Here is a 25,704-nt window from a genome sequence, read left to right as displayed (position 1 = left end):
ACACAAGTAACAATATATCAGTATATCACAATTTGGATGTGTATGAGTCGACATGTCTTATTATATATTTTATTGTTCAAACTGGGACATTTTGAGGCGTGAAAGGGGATGCTATTATAATTATGATGAAGCAGGCATTTGCACAGACTGTCTCATGCTAACTGGGACATATGGTCACCCTGCCCATCCATGATCATGTACTTCACACATGCAGTATGAGGTCTGGGCTTGCTTTTAAACCAGGAGAATTGTAAAATATCAACGACAATAATAGCGTTAATACTAGTAAGAGTAAGAGCTATTTAGCCGAAAATTGCCAGTATTTCCTGTTTTGATGGATGGGTTAATGTCTACATGGCATAATGGTTTTCAAAAAATGTTACTCATCTAGGCACAGACACATGTACGGAGTGTGTGTGTATACACATGCTGATATCTCAGTGAGTGTAGCCGTGCATTTTTCATGGGTTCTGTAGGGAATCCTCTGAATCTGTGCTGCAACCCATGCCCAGCCCTGCCTGTTTTTTTGTGGGTGGCCCGCAGTCTCTCTTTTTAGGGAGGTTTTGTCCAGCTGATCTGCTAAGGCTTTGTCTTCCTGGAGATTAGTGCGGGAGCACACTTCATTTCCTTAAATGGGATGCATTGCTTGGCTCTTCATTCCACACACAACTCTGTGGGAGGCGTGGGGTTCACAGATCAGCTTGTCAGGTACAACATTATCTCTACACGAGAAATTCAAATGTGTGACTTCGCCTAAATACTTCAGTTTCTTTGTTGGACAAATAATAATCTCTTGTCGCATGTGGCTGTCAAGAGTTTCAGCTCATTCAAGCAATTATTTCAAAAAAAGTGAATGTAAACTTAGTGAAGCTGCTCTACATGGAATGCTCACCTTGAATCTCAGCTCCAACATCATTCACGGTTACATGGGGACATTTTCAGAGTACTTTTTCCCGACTTTAAAATTATTTCACCTAAATTTGGTGAAGACATTTTCTTCATGTTCTCCTCAAAGAATGGAAAACAAGCCTAACTTTCCCTACATGATGAAGATAGGACTTTTATAATCTCCTGTAATGTAAAATTTGGCCTCTCGATTATTTTCAGAGATGATGCTCTTACAATGGATATAAGCAGTAAGAAACAAATACCTAAATAAGGTCTAAATATATGTTATAAGCTTATTCTCTTAGGAAGGGAGAAAAGAAATGAAGAAAGTAAAGAAGGAGGGCATGAGGGCATATTTAATATCCGTATGATAATGATTAAAAAATGAAAAAGTGCTAAAAAGTGAAACTGAAAGAATCAGATTAAACTTTTCCCCGGCATTACCTACTTTCCTGTCGGATGGATGTAACTCAAGCAATTGCCACAGAGGCTCTTTGCAAGGGACTCAACAGAGATCATTTGGTCCAACAGAATTTCAGCTGCTGCTTCAGTTCTAGTCAGAAATTTGAGTTCAGAGGATGATAACTCACAGATGTTCCACTTTAAATAGAATGAACTTGTCTCCAACAAACTGTTTCCCCATTTAGGAATCCCCTCTTCGATGCATATTTTCAATGATACCTGAGCAACGTTATTCCCACATTTTATCTGCCTAAAATGAAACACTGTGCACCTGCAGGCTGACGAAAAGTTCTTCCCTGCCTTCTCAGAATGATAAATAATTCAAGTGGTGTGCTCCAGAGAGGACCAGGAATGAGTTTCCTATCTTGTTGCAGGAAAGATATTTTCCTAATCTGGAGCCATCTAAAAAGGTTCCTGAAATATGTGTTTATGTATCATTTGGAAACAAAATGAGTATCTGTGCACGTGTATGTCTTGTATTATAAGCTTTTGGAGGATAGGAATCAAGTCTGTTTATTTTACTTTTTAGGGTACATTACACGTTTTGGCTAGCTTTGAGTGAAAATCATCATTTTGTAAAGCTTACTCATTGTAGCATATTAAAGTTGTATGGCTGTATTTTTCTCTCATCTCCATAAAGAGCACACATTACAAAAAATATAAACTCCTGCTGCTGTAAGTCATTATATAATTGCCCTTTTATTAATTTGGAGATTTCCTGCTCCTGGACAACTTGAAATTTTCTCTGAACTCTGGAAATGCCGCTGCTATTCTCTTTTTTGAAAATAATGTCCCATCGATCACGTCAAGGAAAACACTGACTTTTTCATCTGTAAATCATTTTCACCAACACAAATTTCCCTGCATAGGAAAACGGTACTAATATAGCAGTCTGAGAGTCCATGTGATGAAAGCACGTGTCACCATGTGCAAACTGTGAAATGTAATTGAAAGTAAAATGTTTAATTAAAATGGACATTTCCTAGCCTGCTTCTGGCAGCAGCCATCTTGCTGAAAAATTATATTTGTTACACCGGCAACCTGGGAGAACAGTTCCAGAGATTGTGAGTGCCTGGTTCCATCCAAAAGTAAATAGGATGAAAATCAGGAAGAGCGCCTGAAAGCTTCTCCTGCAGTGGCTCTGCGTGTCCCCAGTGCATGTGCCTTTCTACGGACCAGTCAGAACCAGATGACCTGCCACATGTAGCTCCTCCTAAGTCAATATTAATTATAAAAAAACATCCCCTCCCTCCAAATAATTGTCCTTTTCATACAGGGCAGCAAGTTTCCTTAACAATTGTGCTTTCAGAAGGTATGCTCTTTTTTTGTACATCCTGAAATATGAGGGTACTCATGGTCTCTTAAGTTATTTCTCCTTTGAGACCACAGGGATCTTTTTTCTCCACTCATAAAAGCCACTGATCCCAGATAATCCCCAGACTTGAGTGGGGATGAGCTCCACTGACTTTTTTCAGTTCAAATGTGAGAACAGAATTTGAAAACGACATTCTGCCTGGCGTCCAAAGGACAGCTTCTCTTCCCGAAAATCTGGGTGTATTCAATAGCCGATCTGGTTGTGGAGCACCCAGACTGAACTGGGCAGGTTTGGCCGTTCAGTAAGAGTCACAGTCTCAGAAAATGTCCCTTTTGGAGAAGAATTTCTTTGACATTTTATACAGGGCAAGTGGAATAAGGTCCCTTTCTGTTGTACTTCTCACAATATCCTCTAAAATCTTAATGGCCAGTAGTGGATACAAAACTACAACAGAATTAAAATATTCCTTCATAAAAGCAAAAGTTCCAACTTTTATCTATTTTTTCCCAATGTTATTAGGTTTACTTGCCCTTTCTGTACATCTGCCCACTCTGGAATCCAGTTACCATTCCCTAAAAGCGAAGGCATAAACTAACAAATAAATGCATAAATAAGACATCTGGCAAATGTAAAACTCTTTTAAAATGTCAATAACAAAGCTTTGCAGAAAAAATTTCAGGAGTTCCATGATTTGGGCATTAAAATAACTCCCATTGTCTAGATCAGCAAACCTAGACATTTGATCATTTTTTTTCCTACCTGACCTTGTTTAGTGAGCTCTTTCTCTATAATACGTTCTTTATTGCTCAAGGAATGCTCTTTGAATTTACTTTCTTTATGGTGTGATTATAAATCTTCATGACATCCCTAATGATTCATCTCCTTTGGCACAGGGCAGAAGGCTAACCATTTCTATAATGTGCACATTTCATTTAAGGGGAAACCAGAAGGAGATCTATCAGTCAGCAGAGGGGATTCGGGCATAGTCTGAATTCTGTCACTGTAACCATTTTTCCCTCTCCATAAACACTTTTAATTTTGGTACACTTTCTGCCTTAAATGACCCGAAATCCTTTCATTAAGAGGTTGCTTTTAATTTGTATATGATCTAAGTGCATACACTATACTTTTCTTCTACTGAGAAACAGATGGAAATTTTATTGTTAGTCATAATATAGAAATATTTAGTTAATGTGAAAATATCCCCCAGATCGTTTCACCTATCTTAAACAAAATAGACCACTTGATTTGACGTCTGATGAGTGTCTGCTTTCTGGCTTTTGCACTTACCATTAAAATTTTAAAAGCTGCATGATTTTAAGGCCACTAAAAAGAGAGTGATCCTCTTCTTTGTTGGGAGGCTCCCAACAGTGAGACAAGTGCATCACACTCTAGGAGTTATTGGCCAGGTTGTGGAGCCCTCAGTCTGAGATTTTGATTGTTCTAGCATGGTGGTTCTTCGTGAAGGGAAAAGACCTGAATTCCGTGAGTAAATACCTCTGGTAAAATATCAGTGGGATTGAAATCTTTCCTTCTGGTATATGATTTTTGTAAATCAGTGGTGTTTGTTTCAATCAAACATTCCGTGTCTCCTGAAAACAGAAAACTACATAAACAGATTACAAACCAATAGAGAAGAGACCAACCACAGTGGGGGAAAACCTTCTGCAAAAATACTTTTGAACTTCAGAGCAGGAGACACATGCTTGGTACATGGAGCTGGAAGAGGTAGAAGATTTGTTTTTTTTGTTTTTTTTTTTCTTTAATAGACATATGTAGACCATTTGTTTCCGTTTTATTTCTGCTGTCATAATATGATGGTTTTATTCAGTTTTTAAACATGCTTCAGCTGGAAACACTACATCTTTAAATCAGGCAACCCTGGCGTCTGTGTGAATTCCCTTGCTGCTCTCCCTCACCTTACCCAGGTGCATGTTAAATCAGTATTAATGACAATATCATTCTTGTGCAGTCATCTCCTGCCTGCAATTTGGTTTTAATTACCCGCCACGTTGTCTTTCCCCCTCACTGACAGCCATTAAATAGGGAATGACACCAGAGCCATAGTTCTGTGGAATATTCACTTCACCGGATTTCATCCCCCTCATAAAGCAGGCTGCAGTGCCTCCTAGTGGCTGAGATCAGAAAGGGTCGTAGTTGAAATTGCACACTTTCCACACACTTTTCAGATTAATTTGAAGATCTGGGCCGCATTGATTATTAAAGGAAAAAAAAAAAAAAGAAAAAAGAAAGAAAGAAGAAAAAAAGAAATATAATTCATCAATTAAGGAAAAATTGTAATTTGGTAAAGTTGTTTTTCATTGCAACATAACAGTAAATCAACATGCTATTGAAGCCTGGTCTGACCATCTAAAATAGAGGCTCAGAAACAGCGAAGATGCCACATAAAATGCAACTGACCAAAGTCCTTGAATCAAATAGTTCAGCCAAGGTGAGCTGCAAGTCCTCCAGGAATTAGAACTTGTTATTCCTCCAACAGTGTGCCATTTTCTCTTATGCCACAGAAAGGGTTTTTGCTTTCTTTTTTTATCCCCTCCACCCCCCCCCCCAAATCTGGTATTGCCCTTTCTTTATTTTCATTTTACAAACTCCTTTTATTTTTATTTGAGTTTAAAACATTCTTCTAAGCTAGGAGTGCATAAATGCATATAAACAGTATATTTCTGTGCAATTATGCAGTTCCTAAGTGTTTTTAAAACAAAGTTCTCCCTTACACAGGAGTGAAAAACTGAAGTTGTTTGTCCAAGTGTTCAGGTTAGACACTGTACAGATGCTTCGGATCGAACATGTTCTTATAATGGCTATCGCGTTTTGCATTTGAAAACCTGGTTAAAATAAATCTGCAGGCACGGGCATCTCACAGGAAGGACGTTGGACCTCTGGCACCATAAATTAAAAAAAAAAAAAAACTGCTTATAAACAATACATTGCAGCGCACTCAGAGAGAGAGGGTCGGAAAGGATCCAGGTTCAGTTTTCACTTTATGATTTTTCCCCCCTTTCCACCAACTTCTCCTTGGTTGGAAGGTTGAGGATCCATGGGTTGGTTGCTCTTTCACAGTTGTTTGCTAGCTTCTTTCAACAAGCGTAATTACTCATTTTACATGCTACTAAATGAGAGTCATAGCTAACTGCTTTAATTAGAATTTTAAGCATACAGAGTATATGCAATAACTTGTACATACGTTTATTGTGTGAGATACCGATAATTAGAGTGCATCTCACTCATTCTCCATTCTCCTAACCATCACAGGCACGCTGAAAGTACACTCATTTGTGGTTATTGCAGCTTCTTTAAAGAATAGCACTTTATTTACATTTTTAAAATGAATATGACACTCTGGGCATTTGGTTGAAAAAAATGGGAGAAATATTGAAAGTTATAAATGGTTAAAACTTAATCTCCCCCCTTAAAAAAAAGGCATTGGGGTAAAATATTTTTTGCTGCTTGGGAAATGTTAAATTGCCTAGTAGACTGGTTTTTATTATTTGATAGCATCACCCGAAAAATATATAATCTCCAAAACTTAGGAATTAACATCTATTTTTAAAAAGAAAATGTGTTCATTTGATTCATGCTTTTCTCTCTGATAGAATATTTGACCTTTTGAATGTTGCCTGAATTAGTTTATTATTTTAAGAAATATTTTGCATTACTAAATAATAGCTAGGAAAATTGTTATTCCTTCTAGACTGAAACGGGAAGCTTATAAATGCAATGACGAAGGCTTAATCTCTGATACGGCTTACATATATTGGTTTACAGCTATATTGAGTCCTGTTAGACTGATTTTTTTCGTTCCTAATATGAAACTTGATGCTGGGAAATCTGATAAGTTAGTTTCATTTCCCTGGAAATTTATTACTTCTATATCCAAGTGCAAAGAAATAGCACAAGTAAAAACAATGAAGAGTCTGTATGCAAGGCATTAACAAGGACCACTATTTTCTCATGAAGATTCTGCATCAGGAAAAAGGGGCATTTGAGCTATTAAAATGACAAGGCAGGCTATTCCTTTTAGGATTGATCATCATTCCCTTTGCGTGATGGGGGTGATATCAAATCAGCCTGTTCTTCAGGCACTTAAGATCAAGAAGAAGAAACAATGTGGAAGACAAGAGGGTGTTTGTATGCTGTTTTCAAGACACTTGGGCAGAGAAGCTGCACAACGTGGAGTAGGGCAGGAGCGCAGCCCTCAAAAACCCAGGCAGCCGGAGCCCCTCCTCCTCCAGGCCCTCTCCCCACAGCACAGCTCCTGCCTCGTCCCAGCAACATGCTTTGCACATTCTGATCTCCACTCAGTGACTATGCCTATTGCTTGATACATTACAGATGGGATGACAGAAGCCGAAGAACTTTTCAGAGAGCAAACAGTACCATCACATTAATTAAACCAATGACTAAAATGGCTCTGTGACTACCAAAGACCCAAAGCTGGGTATCATGGGTGTGAGACAGTACTAATATTGATGATGTTTGTTGAGTGTCCTCTGGATGCTGGATGCTGCACAGGAAGTCCCTTACTTTGTATTGGTAGTGAATCCACAGGCACTGTTCCAAGGAGAACACTGGGGCTCTGAGAGGAAAGGCTTGTCTGAAGCTCAACGACCAAGAACAGAATTGGGCTGTGAAGCCTCATCCATCTGCCTGACTATAAAGTCAATGTTTTTTTGTTTTTTGTTTTTTTCCTCTAACAGTAACTGCTGATTTCAAGACACACTCCCAACTTGGATTTATAAAAGACGGCAAACAGTGTGATGCTAGATGTCAATGGTAGGTAATATACATAAGCAGGGGCCAGAAATATCTTGGTCAGGGAGAGAGTCACTGTCAGCTTATGCATGACAGAGGCCTCTGTAAAGAAATGGTAAAACAGTTTTGTTGTTTAAAGATATTGGAGAACATTCCTGGGAGTGGGAGAGGTGGTCCACATGAGGAAACATACACACAAGCACACACATAGATAAAGAATGGGGGGTAGTTGTGTGGCATTTGATAGAATATAAATCAGTTTCATTAAGCAAACTTTTCTTTCAAGATAACATCTGTCCAACTGGTTGTGATTCGGACGGTTTGGAAAGTTTGGGTTAAATAAAATCAAGGCAATTTCTTTAATACAGGACTTTTTCAGAGCCTTCAAGCTTTTAAAGCGCGATATTGGTAACAGAGAAACTTCGAATATATATTTCCCAAACTAATTTGTCAAATGCTTATTTTTTTTTTTTTTTACAATGAGTTTGTCAGGAAAAGGTTATGGACATATTGTAGAAAATGTTGCTGCTGGGAGGGGAAATTGAGCTCATAGACAGGAATTCTTAATACTTGATTAAGACAGAATTATCCTGTAGGCAACGAAAAGCCACCAAGGGTCTTTGCACAGGGAGAGCTGATTTCCACTATTACGTTAATGATAGTTCCAATCTCCAAGGTCGAAACAGCAAGAGTAACATATTCTTAAACACTGTGGGGCCAAACTTGTCAAAACAAATACTATACTCTTCCTTCTCGATTTACATCGTAAGCAAGCATGTGCTCTGCGGTACTGATTTACTGGAATTAGTCCAAACACTGTGGTTGGAAATAACCCATGCTTTACAGGTTTTATGGAATACTGGGTTGATATTTTAATCTTGCTGAGTATTAAGGTTAGCAAAGAAACGAGGCTGATGTACATCATTCAGCAAAGCTGCAAAGGTTTTTGAGCACAAATGGTATCTCACAAGAAGAGAGCAGGAAACCGGAGCCCAGATGAAAACTAGGGTTGCCTTGGGGGACACTTGGACCTTCGTTGCCCTTATTTACTACCTGCAGTTCTGAATTCTGAAGGTTCCAGACTTTTCCCCAGGAGATCATATTCTAAACATTGCCTATTTTCATGCAGACTCCTAAAAGTATCCATGAATATAGAAGTACAGCACAAGTATTTGTTTTAGTGATGTTAGTAGATATTGAACCCTAATAAAACATGTTGCTCTTCAGTATTTATTATATAAAAGCTAATATTTCATGTGCTGGACTCCCGTTGTAAGCACTTTAAACATATTTACATATTTAATTCTTCTAACCTCAGAATAAATACCCCATCATCCTAGTATTACTAATTAGAAAACTACATCAGAGAGAGGTTAAGTAGTTTGTCAAGACCGTGCAACCAGATTAAAGTTAGCTGGAGTTAGGCTCAGCTGGATTTGGACTGAGTTAGTGAGTGTTGAAGTCAAATAGTTTGATCAGATCCCTTGCTCTTAACTACTCCTCTGTTCTCCCACATTCTAGTTAAGAGTGCAGTTTATAAAGACCTCCCTGTTCATTCTGGTTCAATAATGTAGCAGAAATAATAGCTAATAGATTTAACTATGCACCAGACACTTTATCAAACCAATTACATTGTTTATCTCATTTAATTCTTGTAACTCTTCTTCTAGGACAGGCAGGCTTGTAAACCTCACTAGATATGTGAGTAAATGAAGGCAAACAGGGAGGAGTCCTATGTTCAAGGTCACATAGCTGGTAAGAGGTCTGTCTGCCGTATGCATCCAGGTCCAGAGTCATTCAGAAACAGTTGTTGTTTCTACTTTTTATTTAACCATCTCCTTTGGAAATTTGCTATGTTAAGTAAATTATGGATGAAAATCACAGATCGGATTTTGTATTTAGTGCTTTTTATTTTCTTCTCAGAATTAACAAAAGATGTGGAAGGTATTTATTACTTTCAGATATCAGAGTTTCTGTGAACTGTGTATCTTACACAGGATGCTATATCTATTATGCATCTGCAAAGCTCATTAGGTTGTTAAAAAATTGCTTTATTTCATTCTCTTCTTTCAAAAATATTCTAAATAAACAAAAGTGTACATGAGTGTTTTTTTCTGAAAGTCAAACACTAATGAAGGTCTACTGCCCTACTTATAGCATTGTTTTCCCTGTATTGATAAAGGCAATTGGAAGAAACTGGATGTGCAAGAATGGCAGGTTATTTATAATAATATACTAGGTGACTACTTTAAAAATTGAGAGTTGAAAACACTACAATCAATATAAAAGATTCTTAGCATCCAAATGATTTCTTATCTTGTTATCTTTCTTTGAAGAAGTCAACTGAATATTTCTTTATGGACTCTTTCTTATCAAATAGAATTGCTTATTAGTAATTACTATGTCTAATTTATCTTTTGAATTAAAATTTTAAACAATGTGTATTGAGTTTTCTGATGTTATTTTGGTCCTTGGCATCATTTTCTTCAAATCACTGGAAATATTGATATGTTGTTCTCAGATTCCAACTTTTCTGCTTATGATATGGATAGAGCTGTAAGTCATAATTTCCCAATAAAACACTATCTTAAGTGAAATATTAATAGGGTTTCTGCTCCAAAAACTTTTTACTTTTAAGGTCTGTCTGAAAAGTTTTTGAATACCAGTAAAGACCTTTCTTTACTGCAGAACTTCTCAGTCCTTTGTTAGTGACATTCGTGGTTCTGTAAAGTGGGCGATAATGTGATGCACTTAAAAACTTGTCTCTGAAATATTTTTAATATAAAATATCCATTAACATCCCTAGTGTAGAACAGGGATGAAATACTTGTGCTTTAGAATTACATTTGGAAACATCTGTGTGGTTATCGGCTGATGACTGTACATAGTTATAGATGTTTGAGGTTAATGAAGGTAACTATAAGGTGTGTTCAGGTTTGACTAGTACTGTAAAATTACATCACAAGGAAGAAAATTATATTCAATATATTTAATTGACAACAGTTGTAATCAGGTATCTACACAAAGGTTCATATTATACCTACTCAATGGAAATAGCCAGTGTCCAAATTTTCAAATGATAGTGTCCATTTGCTTTCTTTTGCTTTTTGTGGCTGTGGCCATGGCAGATGGGAGTTCCTGGTCCAGGAATTGACCTCACGCCACAGCAGTGACCCAAGCCACAGTAGTGACAATGCTGGATCCTTAAGCCACTGAGCCACCACAGAACTCCTCCATTTCATCAAGGTATGAATTTTCCATGCATAGAATAGAAAATCTGAGGATTTTAATCAGAAAGGATTTAAGATAGGGTATTAGGTTCTTTTAAAACTTTTGAAAGGACTAGAGAAATGCATTTTCAGCTTTGCCTTCAGGAATGATTCCAAGCCCCTCGCTAGCTTGATGTACCAGGGAAGATACAAATCTCTGAGGAAGCAGGAAGGTGGGAATACTGGATGTTGCCACTGGCACATAGGATGTGTCAGGAAGACATAGTGAGTACCATGACTTAAGAATCACAAAGATGCCATTATTGCCACTGTAACCATTACTGCTGCAGTTGCCAGTGGCCAATATGGACTCTGAACACAGAAGCTACACTGTGATGGGAGGAGAAGCCACAACAGCAGCCCCCACTTTCCCATAGTCTTTGGTTGGCAGAAAGAACCAAAAAAATCAAGAATTGGCCTCTACCTGATTAGAGTCTCCAGAACTTTTTAAAAGTTCATTTAATTTGAGTTTTCTAGTGGCTCAGTGGGCTAAGGATCCAGCATTGTCACTGCTGTGGCTCTGGTTACCACTGTGACATAGGTTCAATCCCTGACCTGGGAACTTCCCTATGCCATGGGCAAGGCTAAAAAAAAGTTAATTTATTGATACTTGGGAAGATAAGAAAGGCAGTTTTCAGCATTGCAGCCTCTGTACTTTATGAAGACACACTGAAAAGAGTTGGTAATGAATATTGACGGCTGATCTACTGTATTTAACATGTTTTGAAAGATGGTGGGTTAAATTCAGAAGGCTTTATCCACCGTAGGGTTGAATAGGTCACAGGTACTCTGCAATGGAAGCCTTGTAAGTTAAAAAATAATACTGAAAATGAGACACAGGAAGGGGAAATTTAAAGACAGTAATGACCTGAGGAAGAGAATAACATCTGAGACTTTGTTGGCAGCAGTAAGTCCAAGTTGAGATGATACATGGGAGCTTTTTTCTGGAATCAGGGCTGGAGACTATTGAATAATCTGAGGAGGTATACACATTTACATATGGACCATAGAATATTTATTTTATCTTAAAGTATGTGAGTGTTGATTTTTTATTCATTTTTGACCACCATTCGTCTTCTTGTATTTTTTTTTAAGTTGGATTTTCTGATTTGCATTTCCTAGTTGGATTCTTTGCTTACCAGTCTAGTTCTGTGTGTTCTCAGGCCTGTTTATGCCAATTATATTTACATATCTGCCAGTGAGCTGATTCAGTGTAAGCAAAACTATCCATTTTTTTTTTTTTTTGTAAAACATACTGGTTAATGATAAATGAACATTCAGTAAAGTTTTTTTTTTAAGAAATCCCTCACTCTGCTTCTTTCATAAACTACCCCTGTATTGCTTGGCCTATAACTCCTAGTTTTGGCAATTTAAAATGTAAGAACTTAGACTCTTGCAAACAAAACAGACAAATGACTTTTTCTGGATTTTATACTTTGTTTCACTCGATTTTTTTTCATTTGGATTACTCCTATTTAAATCAACAAAATGTTTAACCTAGATTACATTCTACAATTTTTCCAAAGCATTAAGTATCGTTACATTTTAAAATACTCATATCAGGAGTTCCCCTTGTGACTCAGCGGAAATGAATGCAATCAGGATCCATGAGGGTGCAGGTTCAATCCCTGACCTCACTCAGTGGGTTATCTGGAGTTGCTGTGAGCCGTGGTGTAGGTTGCAGACATGGCTCTGATCTGGCCTTGCTGTGACTGTGGTATAGACTGGCAGCTATAGCTCTGATTTGACCCTTAGCCTGGGAACTTCCATATGCCGCAGGTGCAGCCCCCAAAAAAGCAAAATAAAATAGAATAAATAAAAATAAAGGAACTCATTCTTGGTGTGAGACTTCCCTTAAGATTCCACAAGGCTAAGAGTTGTGAAACTAACACCGACATTGGTCGCCTTAATTTATTTTCCTCCCCCTGCTTCTTTTCTTCCTTCATTTCTTCTTTCCTTCCTTCCTTCCCTTTCTTCCTTCCTTTTCTTCTCCTTCCTTTCTTTTTCTACACTAATTCTCCCATATCCAACAAGTTACTAATGTATTCCTTCCACACTCTGTCTTTCTCTCTCTGACATACACATGCACAGGGGTGCAGACATAGACACACACACACACACACGGAAATACATTTATATACACATGTTCTTTTCTCTTTTTAACTTCTTTATTAAACTAAATTAGTATCTACTTTGAATTACAATTTATATACAAATACTTTAAAACATTTTAGAACAAATACTCCCTTTATAAATGGACTTATAGATTCCCTAAATAGAAATTTTGGAACAATTGTCTATTTCTTTATTTATAGAGATTCATTTTATACTCTGCTTTTGAGAGTGTAGTTGGAATATACAATGATAACCCTGTAGATACAGAGATTCTGCTTATCTTAAAGTGTCAGATTTAGCGAAGACAACCAAAATGTCTCTGCTGGTGGAGTATTTTGGATCAAACTAAATATTCCCTGAGGATAAATCTAGTTTAAAAATCCTATAATTATTTTTAAAATAGTATCTCAATAAATAATACATTAAGGAAATAGAAATGAATAAAATTAGTCATATTATTTACTCTCTAGTCTCAATTTTCTCTTCTGGAAAGTAGGTAGTGTATAATGTACGACCATATTTTCTATACTAAATTCTAGTGGTACATGTACATGTTAATTTGAAACTGATTTGGGCAAGAAAGATGGAAGAGCAGTGGATGGCCTTTGAAGGGGAATTTGTAGGATCAAGTAGATATCCCGTCTGGTGAAATGAATATTAACGAGAGCACATGGGTGAAGAAAACACGCCAGGTTGGGTGGTGACATATACATCAAAAACAGGCTGCGTAGGGAGTTTGGAGATAGAAAAACAAAGCTAAGTGATCCTAGGTGCTCATATAAAATTTTGCTTTATTTGGTGAGGCTTTGATTGCATCAAATGTCTAGATTCTGGTATCCATTTTGATAAGATAATTTTAAAGATGTAGATTGTTACAAAATATGTGATGGTCTTTTCCCTGTAGAAAATGGAGAATCATCAGTGATTTGGGGTTAGAAGTTTACCATGAACATGCTGTTGTTTTAGAAAAACTTATCTCTAATGTAGGATAAATTTCAATTGAGCAAAACTTGATTACTGTTTGCAGGTTATGTAATAAGTCCAGAAATGAAATGCTTAGCATTTTTAAAAGGTTTGTGAAAAGAAACTGAACCAAAGACAGTGAAGTGATGGTTAATAGTACCTGATGATGCTGAAGTTCTTAGGGCATTCAAACTTGGATGATTAGGGGAATAAAAATGCTATCCATAGAAATGGAATTGTGATCTGTGGTGTTGAACATAGTGAAAGAATTGCTTTAGCACTGAGACTGTGTTCAAACAAGTCTCTGATACCAATTTTTATTGTTCTAGTATCTCCATAATTTACAAAGTTATGCTAAATATCACAGTAAACAAAGTATCATTGTAGGCATTTGTACTTGCTACCTCCTATTGTCACAACCATGTTGGGTAACAAACTACTTAGTGGCTTAAAACAACCATTTATTTCTTCTCATGAGTTTGCAGGCCTGCTGTGTAGTTCTGTCCATCTATTGGACTCATTTGGTCTCAGTTTGGCTTTGGTTCCTTCATGAGTCCCTGGTCAGCTGGTCAGCTGGCTCTGGCTAGTCTACACAGACCTTGACAGCAATGGCTCCGATAGACTCCATTTGTCTTTTACAATATTTCAACAGGGTAGCAAGGATGTTCTCATGGCAATTCCCAGAGACCAAAAGAAGGGGTAGAGATGCAGAATTTTTTTGAAGCCTCTGTTTACATGAGGTTTGTTATTGTCCAATTAACATAAGACAAATATACAAGTTCAAAGTCAGTGTGAGAAGACATTACAAGAGAATATGACATAGGGGATATTGTTGAGGATAATGCATTTAGTATAATGACTTTCAGAAGTGTCTTCATGCTGTCACTAAAGAAGAGGAGGCATCAGATGCTTGTCATTATTTTATCATGGCAAGAGCTCTGGACTTGACTCAATGATTTTTTCTAGTCTCTGGTCATACACCCCTCCTTGAAATTTGTTCTAAAGCTTCTGAGTTTCTCACTGATAGCCACAAGCCAATACCATAAAAAAACCGAAACAGAATGAAAATGTTGCTGGAATTTTCCTCTGCTCATTTTCACTTTCTGAAGTCATTTAGATGGCCTTCTGAATATGGGAGAATTTCTACTCCCATTGAAGATTATCTCTACAAGGGTTGATGTGTGTGTTTAAGATTTATTTCACTTATTTCAATTGGTCAGACTATTTTTTTTTCCTCTGAAGATCTTTCTTCTTCTAATAGTAAATACCTAATGTTTAGAAAATGTTATTATTTTGAAAGTGTTGCTATTGTCCTCATTTTAATTTTATTTTTATTTATTTATTTATTTTTTGTGTTTCTGCCTTTTCTAGGGCTGCTCCCTCAGCATCTGGAGGTTCCCAGGCTAGGGGTCTAATCGGAGCTGAAGCCACCAGCCTAAGCCAGAGCCACAGCAACGTGGGATCCAAGCCTCATCTGCAACCTACACCACAGCTCACTACAACGCTGGATCCTTAACCCACTGAGCAAGGCCAGGGATTGAACCTGCAATCTCATGGTTCCTAGTTGGATTTGTTAACCACTGAGCCACAACGGTAACTCCCCTCATTTTAATTTTAATCCTCATCTTTTTCTTAGAGCTCAATTTGATTTTTAATATTGAACATTGCTTTGCAAAGCACTTCCACAGTGGGAGACCATGTGGAGTATCAGTCTCAAATGAGTAAACATTCAACCTTCCATTGGGCCTGCCTCCTCGACAAATTGCAGGTCCACCAAGGTGGAGAAACAGGTTGATATTCTAGGGTTAGAAGAGCTCTCCAGAAGATAGGTACTGTTAATTTTATTTCCTACTTCTTCTCTTGTAGGTGTTGAGAGCTTGAGTTGCCTTAAAATTTATTTAAAATACTTGGTTAAATAATTTTATTTCATAAATGTTATTTTAAAAAATAGCATTTCTTAATTAGAATCATTTTTATTTTCCTGGTATGTTCTATCAAGAAAAACAAAGCAAACAAAAAAAAACAAGCTGCTACCTAGTCACATTTCCTTACTTCTACTGGCAGGTCTCATTAATATATATGCACCAGTATTGAAGACAAAATAATTGAAATTAATAATAATAATAATAACAGAAGGAGAACACTTAGGAAAATCCTAAAAATGGGGTACCCGTGCACTACGGGGATGAAAAGGACCATCAATGTCCCAATCCTCTGATTTTATTATTCTTTCTCTTCTCATGTGGTTTCCATCTGTTGCTTGTGAAAAATTTCACTGAGGTCCAGTTCACAGTAGGGATAACTGAGCTCTTTAGAAGAGCTGACCCTCAACTTAGTGTTTGGGTCTAAGGTGTAAGTCTTGGATCTGATTACGCCTCCGATCCTGGCCCAGTTCAGGAAATTAGAACCTGACCAGCTGTGTTTCCTGGTTTGTAGGTTGGAGGCAGTTACCTGGCCCTTTCTTACCAAGCTTTCTGTCCTTTCCTTGAGAGTAGACACAGATGTATCCCCTAAACAAGTTTTCTCCAATGTTCAATCAGGATTTCTCCATATCAAGCATCACTTACCTTCTTATTAATTTGTGTGTGATGTTGAGTCCTTTTTTAAAAAAAATTTAGTATATTTTAAAATAAAATTTTGTGTGACGAATAAAATGAAAAACAGTTACCACAGTCTTAACTAAAAGTAGGTAGCCATAAGAAAAATACAGTGAAATCCAAACAAAGTTTCTAAATTTGAGCTATATACTCTGACAGGCCAAAGCTCTGAGCCTGAGGTCTCCATTTGGTAAAGTGAAAAATAATCAAATGTTTACAAGACGAGTGTGAAACAAAGCCTTCCTCTTTGAGAGAGCCAGAAAGCAGCAAACATCTTTGAAAAGAGAATTGCTTTTTACCTAGTGATTTACCATTTATTTAAGATCTGCTTGAAGTAACATCTCTTTCTATAGGTGCTTCCTACACTTTGGGAAACACTACATTAAATCAGTTTCAACCCAAGAAGGCAACACTGGCTTCAGCAGATGATGCCTGGAGTCCTATAGGGAAATGGGGCAGAAGCACCATGAAATGAAGCTTCTGTGCCTCCATGAACTCCCTCCCCACCCCACAGTCTCCAATCACAGAGTCCTTCTTTTCTTTCCCTATTTTTATTCAGAGCCCTTTCCATGCCCTTGTTCCAAGCCAAATGATATTCCTTTCTTTATGAACTAGGTCAGGATGCTGGCTTCTTGTAAGTTCTTTAAGGTGATGTTATAACCAAGTATATTCAATTCCTCGGTGACTAATTTGGCTCTGAGAGGTTAGGAACCGGTGAGGCTGAAGTGATTGTACACAGTATCTGGTGAGGGGTAAAGTGCAGATTAATTTGTGAGATAGAGCACTTCTACCCTTTTCCCTTTGGCTTTAAGGTTTATTCAGAATTCATGAAGTTGTGTCTGTACTAAAAAGCTTTGAACCATTAAAGAGAATTATTTAACAAAATTTCTAAAAATGCCAGTGCAAATTGGTTTGTCTTGAAATTCTGGTGCTTTGTTATTTTGCCACCAAGAGAAGACCATAAAAAAAGCTTGAGGGAGAATATGAATGTAATAAATATTTCATTTTTGTAGCACATCGTGCATTGTTCTTTAGTTTCAGACCTTACCAGCAGTCAACACAGTAGTAAATTTCAGCACCTGTGGACCTGTTTCGGTAATTTATGATTTCCATTAGATTTCCATTAGAGATGGGCTGAAACATTTCAGGCAAGTTCATGCACCCCAGCCAGGAGCATGGTTAGCCTGAGGGATTGTTTGCATGTGGGTATTTGGCAGCATGTGTACTCTTTGTCGCTTTTGTGCTCTGGTTGTTATCACTGGGGGTTGCTCAGAACACAGGAAGATGCTACAGACAATACAATGTAGGATTCCTCTTCGACCACAATCTATACTTATCGTATTCATTCATCGAGCAAATATTTAGTGAGCACTTGTTCAGTCTCTGGGGATACACAGATGAATAGGAGACGCCCCCTCCCATCAATGAGTTCCTACAGGAAGAATGATCCATCAAAAAGAGATGTAATTAAGTTTTGCATCATAGTCCTAAGCATAGCTAAATGAGTGGAATAAATGGCTAGTGCAACCAGAAACTCTTGAAAAGAAAGAAGAGGCAATGCTGAAGACAGGAGGCAGGTGGGGTATTCTAGGCAGGAGAACTGGAGTGAACCAGTCCCTCAGAGGTGGGAAGCATTGTTTATCAGCACAAGAGGTGTGGGGTTTCTGGAACACGGATTGGCAACATAAGCCAGGAGCATGTTAGAGAGCCATCTGTATTCTTTGAAAACACTTGAGGAGTTGACCATAATGATGGTGATATTGTTCAACATTGCAGTGGGGTTTTTCTCCCATTCTATTCTGTGTATTTGACGTTTTTCTGAATAAGGTATTGGTCACTTTGATAGTGAAAGAGAATTAGAATTGTTAGAGTAGGAATGAGAAGAGAAAGAATGAGTTTATATTCATTCTTTGACATCCAGTAGGGGGTTTTTGTCTCTGTAACACAATGATGTGCTTGAAATCCTGACATTTTCCAAAGGGAAAAACAATGTCCAGTTCGCTCCACTTGGAGCAAAGGACAGCCTGACTCTTGGGGCTTAGGATTTTACTGGGTGCTCAGAGTAGAAAAAATTAAGGGACGTGGTAGAAGAAAGAAACTTCCTGAATCCATCAGTTTTGAGACAGAAGAACATGGGCAAAAGCAGGGGAAAAAAATAGAAAGTGGGGACATAAGAATGCTGGTTCTTATTTTCCCCTAAACCGCACTACGTGGAGGGAGGAAGCCTGGTACTTTGAATTTTACTTCTTGGGAGTTGGTATAGAAGTGCTATAAAGAAAGCCACAAGTTTTTCTTTTAGGAGATTCTCCATATGCAGCCACTTCCTACCTGATAAAGAAATGGCAGCAGGAGGTGATGAGACAAAGCAGGTAGAGAGCAGAGCAGTGGCTTGGGAGCCAAGAAAAGAGGCCACAGGGTGTGGTGCTTAGCCACAAAAGCTAAATGCCAGGCCATACACAGCATCGATTGGCAAAGAAAAGCTAAGCAGGATGAATGTCCTCACGGTCTCCAGACTAAGCAAGGGCAGCCCAGCCTTATGGGGGAGCCCAGCAAGAATCCACAGGGCTTAGTCTGACCCTCACTTTCCCCAGCTCCTGGCCATCTTGTGATCATATAAGCCCTCTTCCTCTAAACACAATGTGGAGAGAGGGAAAAGAGAGAAAATCTAAGAAAGTGAACTTTTTTACTTAAATAATTGAGCATGTGCCTAAAGGAATATTTAAGTATTTCCATTGGGCTATGTTTGCCAGCTTAAACTAAAATTTTCTATCTTTTGACTCTTCCTTCCATGAGATCTAGGTTTATTAGAAAAGGCAGTTCAACAATTTTAAAAATACTATATTTTATGTGCATATCAACCTTGACATATAACTTTTAATGAGTATATATGCTACAATTCACTAAAATGATTAGCATAGTTTTATTTGTCTGACAAAATCTAGGAGCCTGGCAAAAAATTAAACAATTAAAAAGATGAAAAAAAATAAAATAAAAAACTCTTTTTGGAATAAAGATATCCATTAAAGCATTATTTATAATGACAAAATTTATTGCAATAGTTATATAGCTAATTATATATACCATAGACAAAACATAAAGTGATTATTTAACTCTCAAAAGGTTTGTGAGGATTTTTTTTTTTTTCTTTTTTAGGGCCACATAATGCTGCATATGGAAATTCCCAGGCTAGGGGTCAAATTGGAATTGTAGCTGCTGGCCTATCCCTCAGCTCATGGTAATGCCAGATATTTACCCTACTAAGCAAGGCCAGGGATAGAACCCTCATCCTCATCAATCCTAGTCAGATTCATCACTCCTGAGCCACAATGGGAATTCCTGTGAAGAATTTTTAATAGGAGAAGAAAATTGGAAAAATTTGAATTTACAATCTAAATTTACATATATGCAATAAAGTGCACCTGGAAATAAGTTATTGCTTAACTAAAGAAACTTGCAGAACATTGACAAGAAATATGCCAAAATATCAAAAGAATTGATTGCTTAGTAGAAGGTTTTTTTTTTTTTTTTTGGTCTTTTTAGGGTCACACCCACAGCATATGAAGGTTCCCAGCCTAGGGATCCAATCAGAGCTGTAGCCGCTGGCCTACGCCACAGCCACAGCAAGTGGGGATCTGAGCCGTGTCTGCGACCTACACCACAGCTGACAGCAACGCTGGATCCTTAACCCACTGAGTGAGGCCAGGGATCAAATCTGTGTCCTCATGGATACTAGTCACATTTGTTTACCGCTGAGCCATGATGGTAACTCTGTGTTTTACTTCTTTAATTTAGAAAATTTCCCGTACTATATAGTGCACATGAGCTATTTTTATAACTGGAAATTTAAAACAAATTTACCCTCTATTTTAAAAAAAAGTGAAGAATGATTCAAAAGGAGACATGGCATAAAAGAGCAGAGGAGCAGATTTTTTATTGCCATCATTTGATAAACATTCATAAATGAAGATTTAGGAGGTAGAAACATTTATCCCTGATATATCTAAGCTAGGTCAGTAAGCTGGGACATCCCACAAAATGTATGAATCGGGCAGTTTAATTGATATCATTAAACTATCATTTTGCTGTCAGTATCTTTCAGGTGTCCCTAGTCTATTCTTCTAAACCTAAATTTAGCATACATCAAAAAAAATTTATTCATATTTTCAAATATATTTTTCCCACTAGTACCAGAAAAGGTAAAATTTCATCAATTCCTCTTAACCAACATCTGTCAACCCTCCATGAGTAAATGCTGTTGTTTTCAGGAGATTCATGGCCCTAGGAGTTTGGAGGAACAGTAGACATCCATTGTCCAGCATGTCCAAGAGGTGTATTGGCCAGAGATTAATAAGTGTTCCTTGCACAAAATGTTTCATGGTCAAATGCCTTTAGGGAATTCTAAGTTAAACAAAATTTAATGGGTGAGTTGTGGGAAGATTTCTCAGTTTATATCTTACTTACACATAAATCTTTAAACACATAAAGCATTTCCAACTTTATTTGACCCAAAGCCCTTTGTATTCTTCAACAAAGGAAATTAAAATGCGTCCACTTTTTCTAGTACATCCAAACCTTAACAAGACTGCTGCTTCCATGACAACATTTGTGAAATATTTAGCTCAGGTAGAACTCTGGAAGGTAGAGTGTATTCAAAGCAGAGAAGGGACCAGAGAGAGGGGGAAAGAGAGAAAGTAAGGACATCTCAGAAGCCAGGTTGAGGATGGGGGTTAACCAAGAGGCTGGAGGTGTGCATGCCCCATGGCTCACAAAGGAATAGTAGGAGCAGGTGTGGTTGTTAATCTAGTTCTGAAATCTCTAGGGTGCCCCAGAATCATCAGGTTTTCTTATAGTCATCTAGGCACAGGTTAGAAAGAGCAACAAGGTCTTAGTACCAAGGTTTGGCAAAAAGCTCGAGAAATCGCCCAGGATGCAGCACTTGCCCCAGAGCTTTGGGGTGTGTCTTGGGGGTGGGGGGGCTCAGGACTCCAGAACACCACAGCTTCAAGTCTCTTCAAAGCTAACAGATAACATGCATTACACTCTTTTCTGGTCAGCTGAGCTGAATCCATGGCAGATTCTTCTCTGGAGTGAATTTTAATTTTGTGACAACTGCAGTTCTAGAATTGACTACTTCTTTGAGAAAGTTCATTATGCCCTTTAAATGTCAATTTTATCATTCCTAAAATAAAAATATGTTTATATATACGGCTCAGGGTTATTGTGAAGATTAAACGACATTTACGAAGTGCTAGAGGAGGATCTGTTACTTTTCAAAGATTTAACAAACAGTAGTTATTATTCTTATAGTACTTAATACACAATGGTTTTTTGTATTGGTGTTGCTATTCATTTTATATCTTTATAGAACATTAAATCTGAGAGGGGCATTAGAAATAATCATAATATTGTATTGACCAAGAACATATAGGGTCATTTAAATAACAGAGGTTTGACATGGGTACTCATTTTCATCTTATTTTATTCTGGCTTGTTAATTTCTTAAATATATAATAAAATTATGCACAGTTGCAAACAATAGAAATAAAGCTTATATGAGTAATTATATTCCCGTTGGCTACAGAATATATGGACTATCTCAGTAACTCTTCATGGGTCGTTGTTTTGACATGATCAAGAAACACTTATCAATATCAGATTCCAAGTATTTAAGTTTCAGGTTTGGTGATTCCATGTCAGGCAAAACAAATGTTGAATCTCCCATTCATACAGTGCTATTCACCAGTCTGGAAACAGAGATGAGCAAAATTAACCAAATACCTCCCTCTGAAAACTTCTACTTAATTGCCATGTAATTTAAGCCCATGGTTATTAAAAGTCAAGTTAGCAGTCAAAATATCTTCCAATAACAGGAAAATCTACTCAATACTGTGTTACAACCTATAAGGGAAAAGAATCTAAAAAGGAACAGATACAGGTGTATGTATGACTGATTCACTTTGCTGTACACCCAAAACTAACATAATATTGTAAGTCAACTGTACTTCAATAACATTTTAAAAATAGAATTAATAAGCCTACATGTGTTTTGTTATGACCAAGTTCCCTGAATTTGTAACTGTTTTAGTTGAACAGTGCTCTGAGCTTCCCCCACATGGATTGTGGAGGGCGATGAGTTCCTTCCCACTGCCCCACCTAGATTCAGAATCTCCCTCACTGTGACTTTTGTAATAGCATTCTCAGAGTTGGCCTGAGCTCTCTGCTCTCTTTAATATCACTGATATACTAGCAGAGTCATTATTCCAGAAAAATACTCCATCTGGCCATTCTGAAATTTCTGAATACAGAAATCATGACTTGAATTTGCATCCCCAGCCCCTGCTCTTTTTCATGCTTTCTGCTTCAGCCAAATTGAATTCTTTCTCTTTCTTATGAATGTCTCTGGCATCCCGCTCACTCTCATGCCTGATATACCCTTTCCTCCATCTCCACATGAGCAAATCCCACCTGTCTTTCAAGGCTCAGGTCAGATGTCTTCTCTGACTTGTTACCTGTCAACAATGATACATACTTCCTTGACTTCACATGGCTGAGTATCCCTTATGGCATCTCCCCAAAGTGGTAAATACATATATATTTATTTACACATACATGTATATTTATTTACAAATATGCATGTATACACACATATCTATACATGCATGAGGATAAGGTGAAAACTGTGAAGAGAAACTCAGAGATTCGTCTGCACACACGTGTGCATGCGCACACACACACACACACCCACATCGTGTTTCCAATATTTATGGTACTAATGAACAGAGCTGTATATTCCCTACACATCAGAAGTTGATTGAAATGATATCTATGTCTTTATTCCAAAATAATGCTCATAAGAGATATGGAATCATAGAGTCTTCACCTTATATGACTCATTGATACTTCCTTTCCTTTTTTGGGTAGTTGTGGCCTTTTATCCATACAGAGACTGCTATGGTTCCTCCCCTTCCTCCAAGTCCTCAGTAATTATATTTCATAAATTCATACTTGAATATTGGGTTTCCTTAGAGAAAAAAGTACTCTCGTTTCAGTGAATCTTATACAGGTATCCTAATAATATAGGACTTACTTTGCTTGTCTTTTTTTTTATTTTAACCTTTCTACCACTTTCGTGCATACAAACATAAGAGTTAGGAAATCATGTAGTCAGTATCCTATCATATTTGTGAGAATAAAAACTCCTAATATCATAGCAAGCTGTGCATCGCTGTATCTAAGTGCAAACATTCTGCTCCTCACACACTCCACTTGGGATGCTTCCTGGAATCTATCATTTAGGCTGTGGGCCACTCCAGGGCATGTGTCTTGCTGTCACAATGTCTTACTACAAGTGCATTTTACAGTGATTTTCAACAACCTGAAAAGTGACATTATCACAGTGGGATTTCCGATCGTCACCTTCCAGAGGTGAACCTCGTCCAGAAGGTCAGTCCAGATGGAGTTTAAAGCAGTGATTAGCTACTAAGGCTGCAAATTCACGGAGGCAGAGTGAGAGCTACAATCCTCCAAAGGTATGATTCACGTCAGATAAAAATTTAGGTTCAGAGTGTGCTTGTGTGCATTTCTTCTTCTGTGTTTTGAAGAATATTTTCAGGATTCTTTGCATTAATTCCTCCACTCGGAATTGGAAAAGAAAACAACAAATCGATATTTCCTGCATGTCTTCAAATACGTTAAAGAACACGGTGTAAAGGATAGATTAGACAAATTTAAAGCATATTATTTTTGTTATTATTTCAAATATACCTAATTTATTTTGTAGATTTTGCCATTGACAATATCAGTGTGTCCATGATGTATGTTTATGCATGCATGTATTCTTAAGCTGGGAATATATTAACGTTACAAACATTTATATACTGCCAGTTATGTGCAAAGCATGTCTAGTACTGCATGTTTTGTAGGTAAAATGATTAATTAATAGTTTTCTATTAACTTGGATCTGAACATTTGTGTGAAAGTTCCCAACTTTAGATAGTCCCTCTTGGACAGGGTTTTGAACAAGCACTAGGCCCTAGCCTGGTTTATAATTCTGAGCCTATGCATTTTGATTCCATGTTTTCTGGCTGCTGTGCATCACCCCACCTACCAGCTCTTTATTGATTCTCCCATACGATTTAAGTATTTATTTACCCCTCTTCCCTTCCCCAAGTTTAAAGTCCTTTGAAGGCTGGAAAAGATTCTCAAACAGATTCTTATCTCATGGTACACTCTTCTCCTTCCTCCACACAAAGCAACTATTAGAGTTTTATTCTTGCTTGTTTAATCAAATACCAAATATATCGACAGTGTTCTTTCAGATTTAGATACCATTATATTATGTAAATAATTTGAGGATACTTAAAGAAATTTGAAATTTTTAATGCCTTCAAGGCATTTAAATGCAGAACAAAAATGAAGTTTTGCATAGTGCAACATTTAAAGGACAAGACAGTTATTGTGACTCATGTTTTAATTACATGAATATAATATAGGAACTATTAAAAAATCCAGTTAGTACTAAATGAGGCTCAAAGGGACCTTAAAATAAATATGTTGGAAACTAAATTTCTTATATTTTTTCCCCCATCAATCCCTTTCTGAGACTGCTTCTTTCCCGTGTTCCCCATCTGGTTCCCCAAGCCATATAACTAGGAGTCATAATCAATACTGCTTCCCCGAACTTTTCACTTTTGATTTATTGCCAAGACTACTCTCCGAATCCATACTCTTTTTTTCTATCTTCACACAGAGACTCTAACCCATCCGCACTTGTCTAGTGCGTGCAAATGCCTCTTCTTTTGTCTACGTGCTCTGAATTCTGCCCCCGCCAATCCATTTTCTACAAAACAAATATGATGTTTTAAGATTCAAATATGATCATTTTAAACTCTTCAAGAGCCTCTCTTGGATAAAGAAAAATCCTTTAACATGATTTCCAAGACCCCACATGCTATCTACCTTTCTTCTTCAATGTGGATTAGTTCTTCCACTTAAGACTAATTTTCTTTCTGTCCTTCTTACTAAAGCTGTATTCCTTGCCCCAGGACCTTTGTACATGCTATACTGCCTATATAACTCTCCATTCCTCCTGAGCTATGCTCCAGAAGGTCTTTATTTCTCTGCCATCCACTCTTTAGAGTTGTTCTGGTAGTTATGACTGAAGCTTGGATACCTGTCATATCCATTTTCCAGCTGTGGGAAATGAAGAAATCCTGGGAAATAGTGCATCTTCAAACTATCTCCATAGTTTGCCTTTTATAAAATGTTTTATAGTTAGAATCACACAGCATGTAACATTTTCACATTGGCTTCTTTCACTTAG

The 25,704-nt window shown here is 37.4% G+C and overlaps 1 long non-coding RNA gene across 1 annotated transcript in view; it reads left to right on the top strand.

Annotated features, from left to right (window-relative positions):
* Positions 1 to 6,705: 6,705 nt before the first annotated feature.
* Positions 6,706 to 25,704, top strand: part of LOC146401776 (uncharacterized) — a 112,128-nt gene continuing 93,129 nt past the window's right edge. The window contains exon 1 of the long non-coding RNA XR_014811490.1: positions 6,706 to 7,459. This is a non-coding gene — a long non-coding RNA (uncharacterized LOC146401776). The remainder of the gene's footprint in view (positions 7,460 to 25,704) is intronic.

Source organism: Sus scrofa, chromosome 7 (assembly GCF_054392235.1).
Source record: "Sus scrofa isolate SSC_HxYL_T2T_F1_AM1 chromosome 7, Sscrofa_HxYL_maternal_Yorkshire_Landrace_v2.0, whole genome shotgun sequence".
NCBI classification, from domain to species: domain Eukaryota; kingdom Metazoa; phylum Chordata; class Mammalia; order Artiodactyla; family Suidae; genus Sus; species Sus scrofa.
Note: the sequence above shows the minus strand (reverse complement) of the source record. Positions and strands in the feature narration are given on the sequence as shown.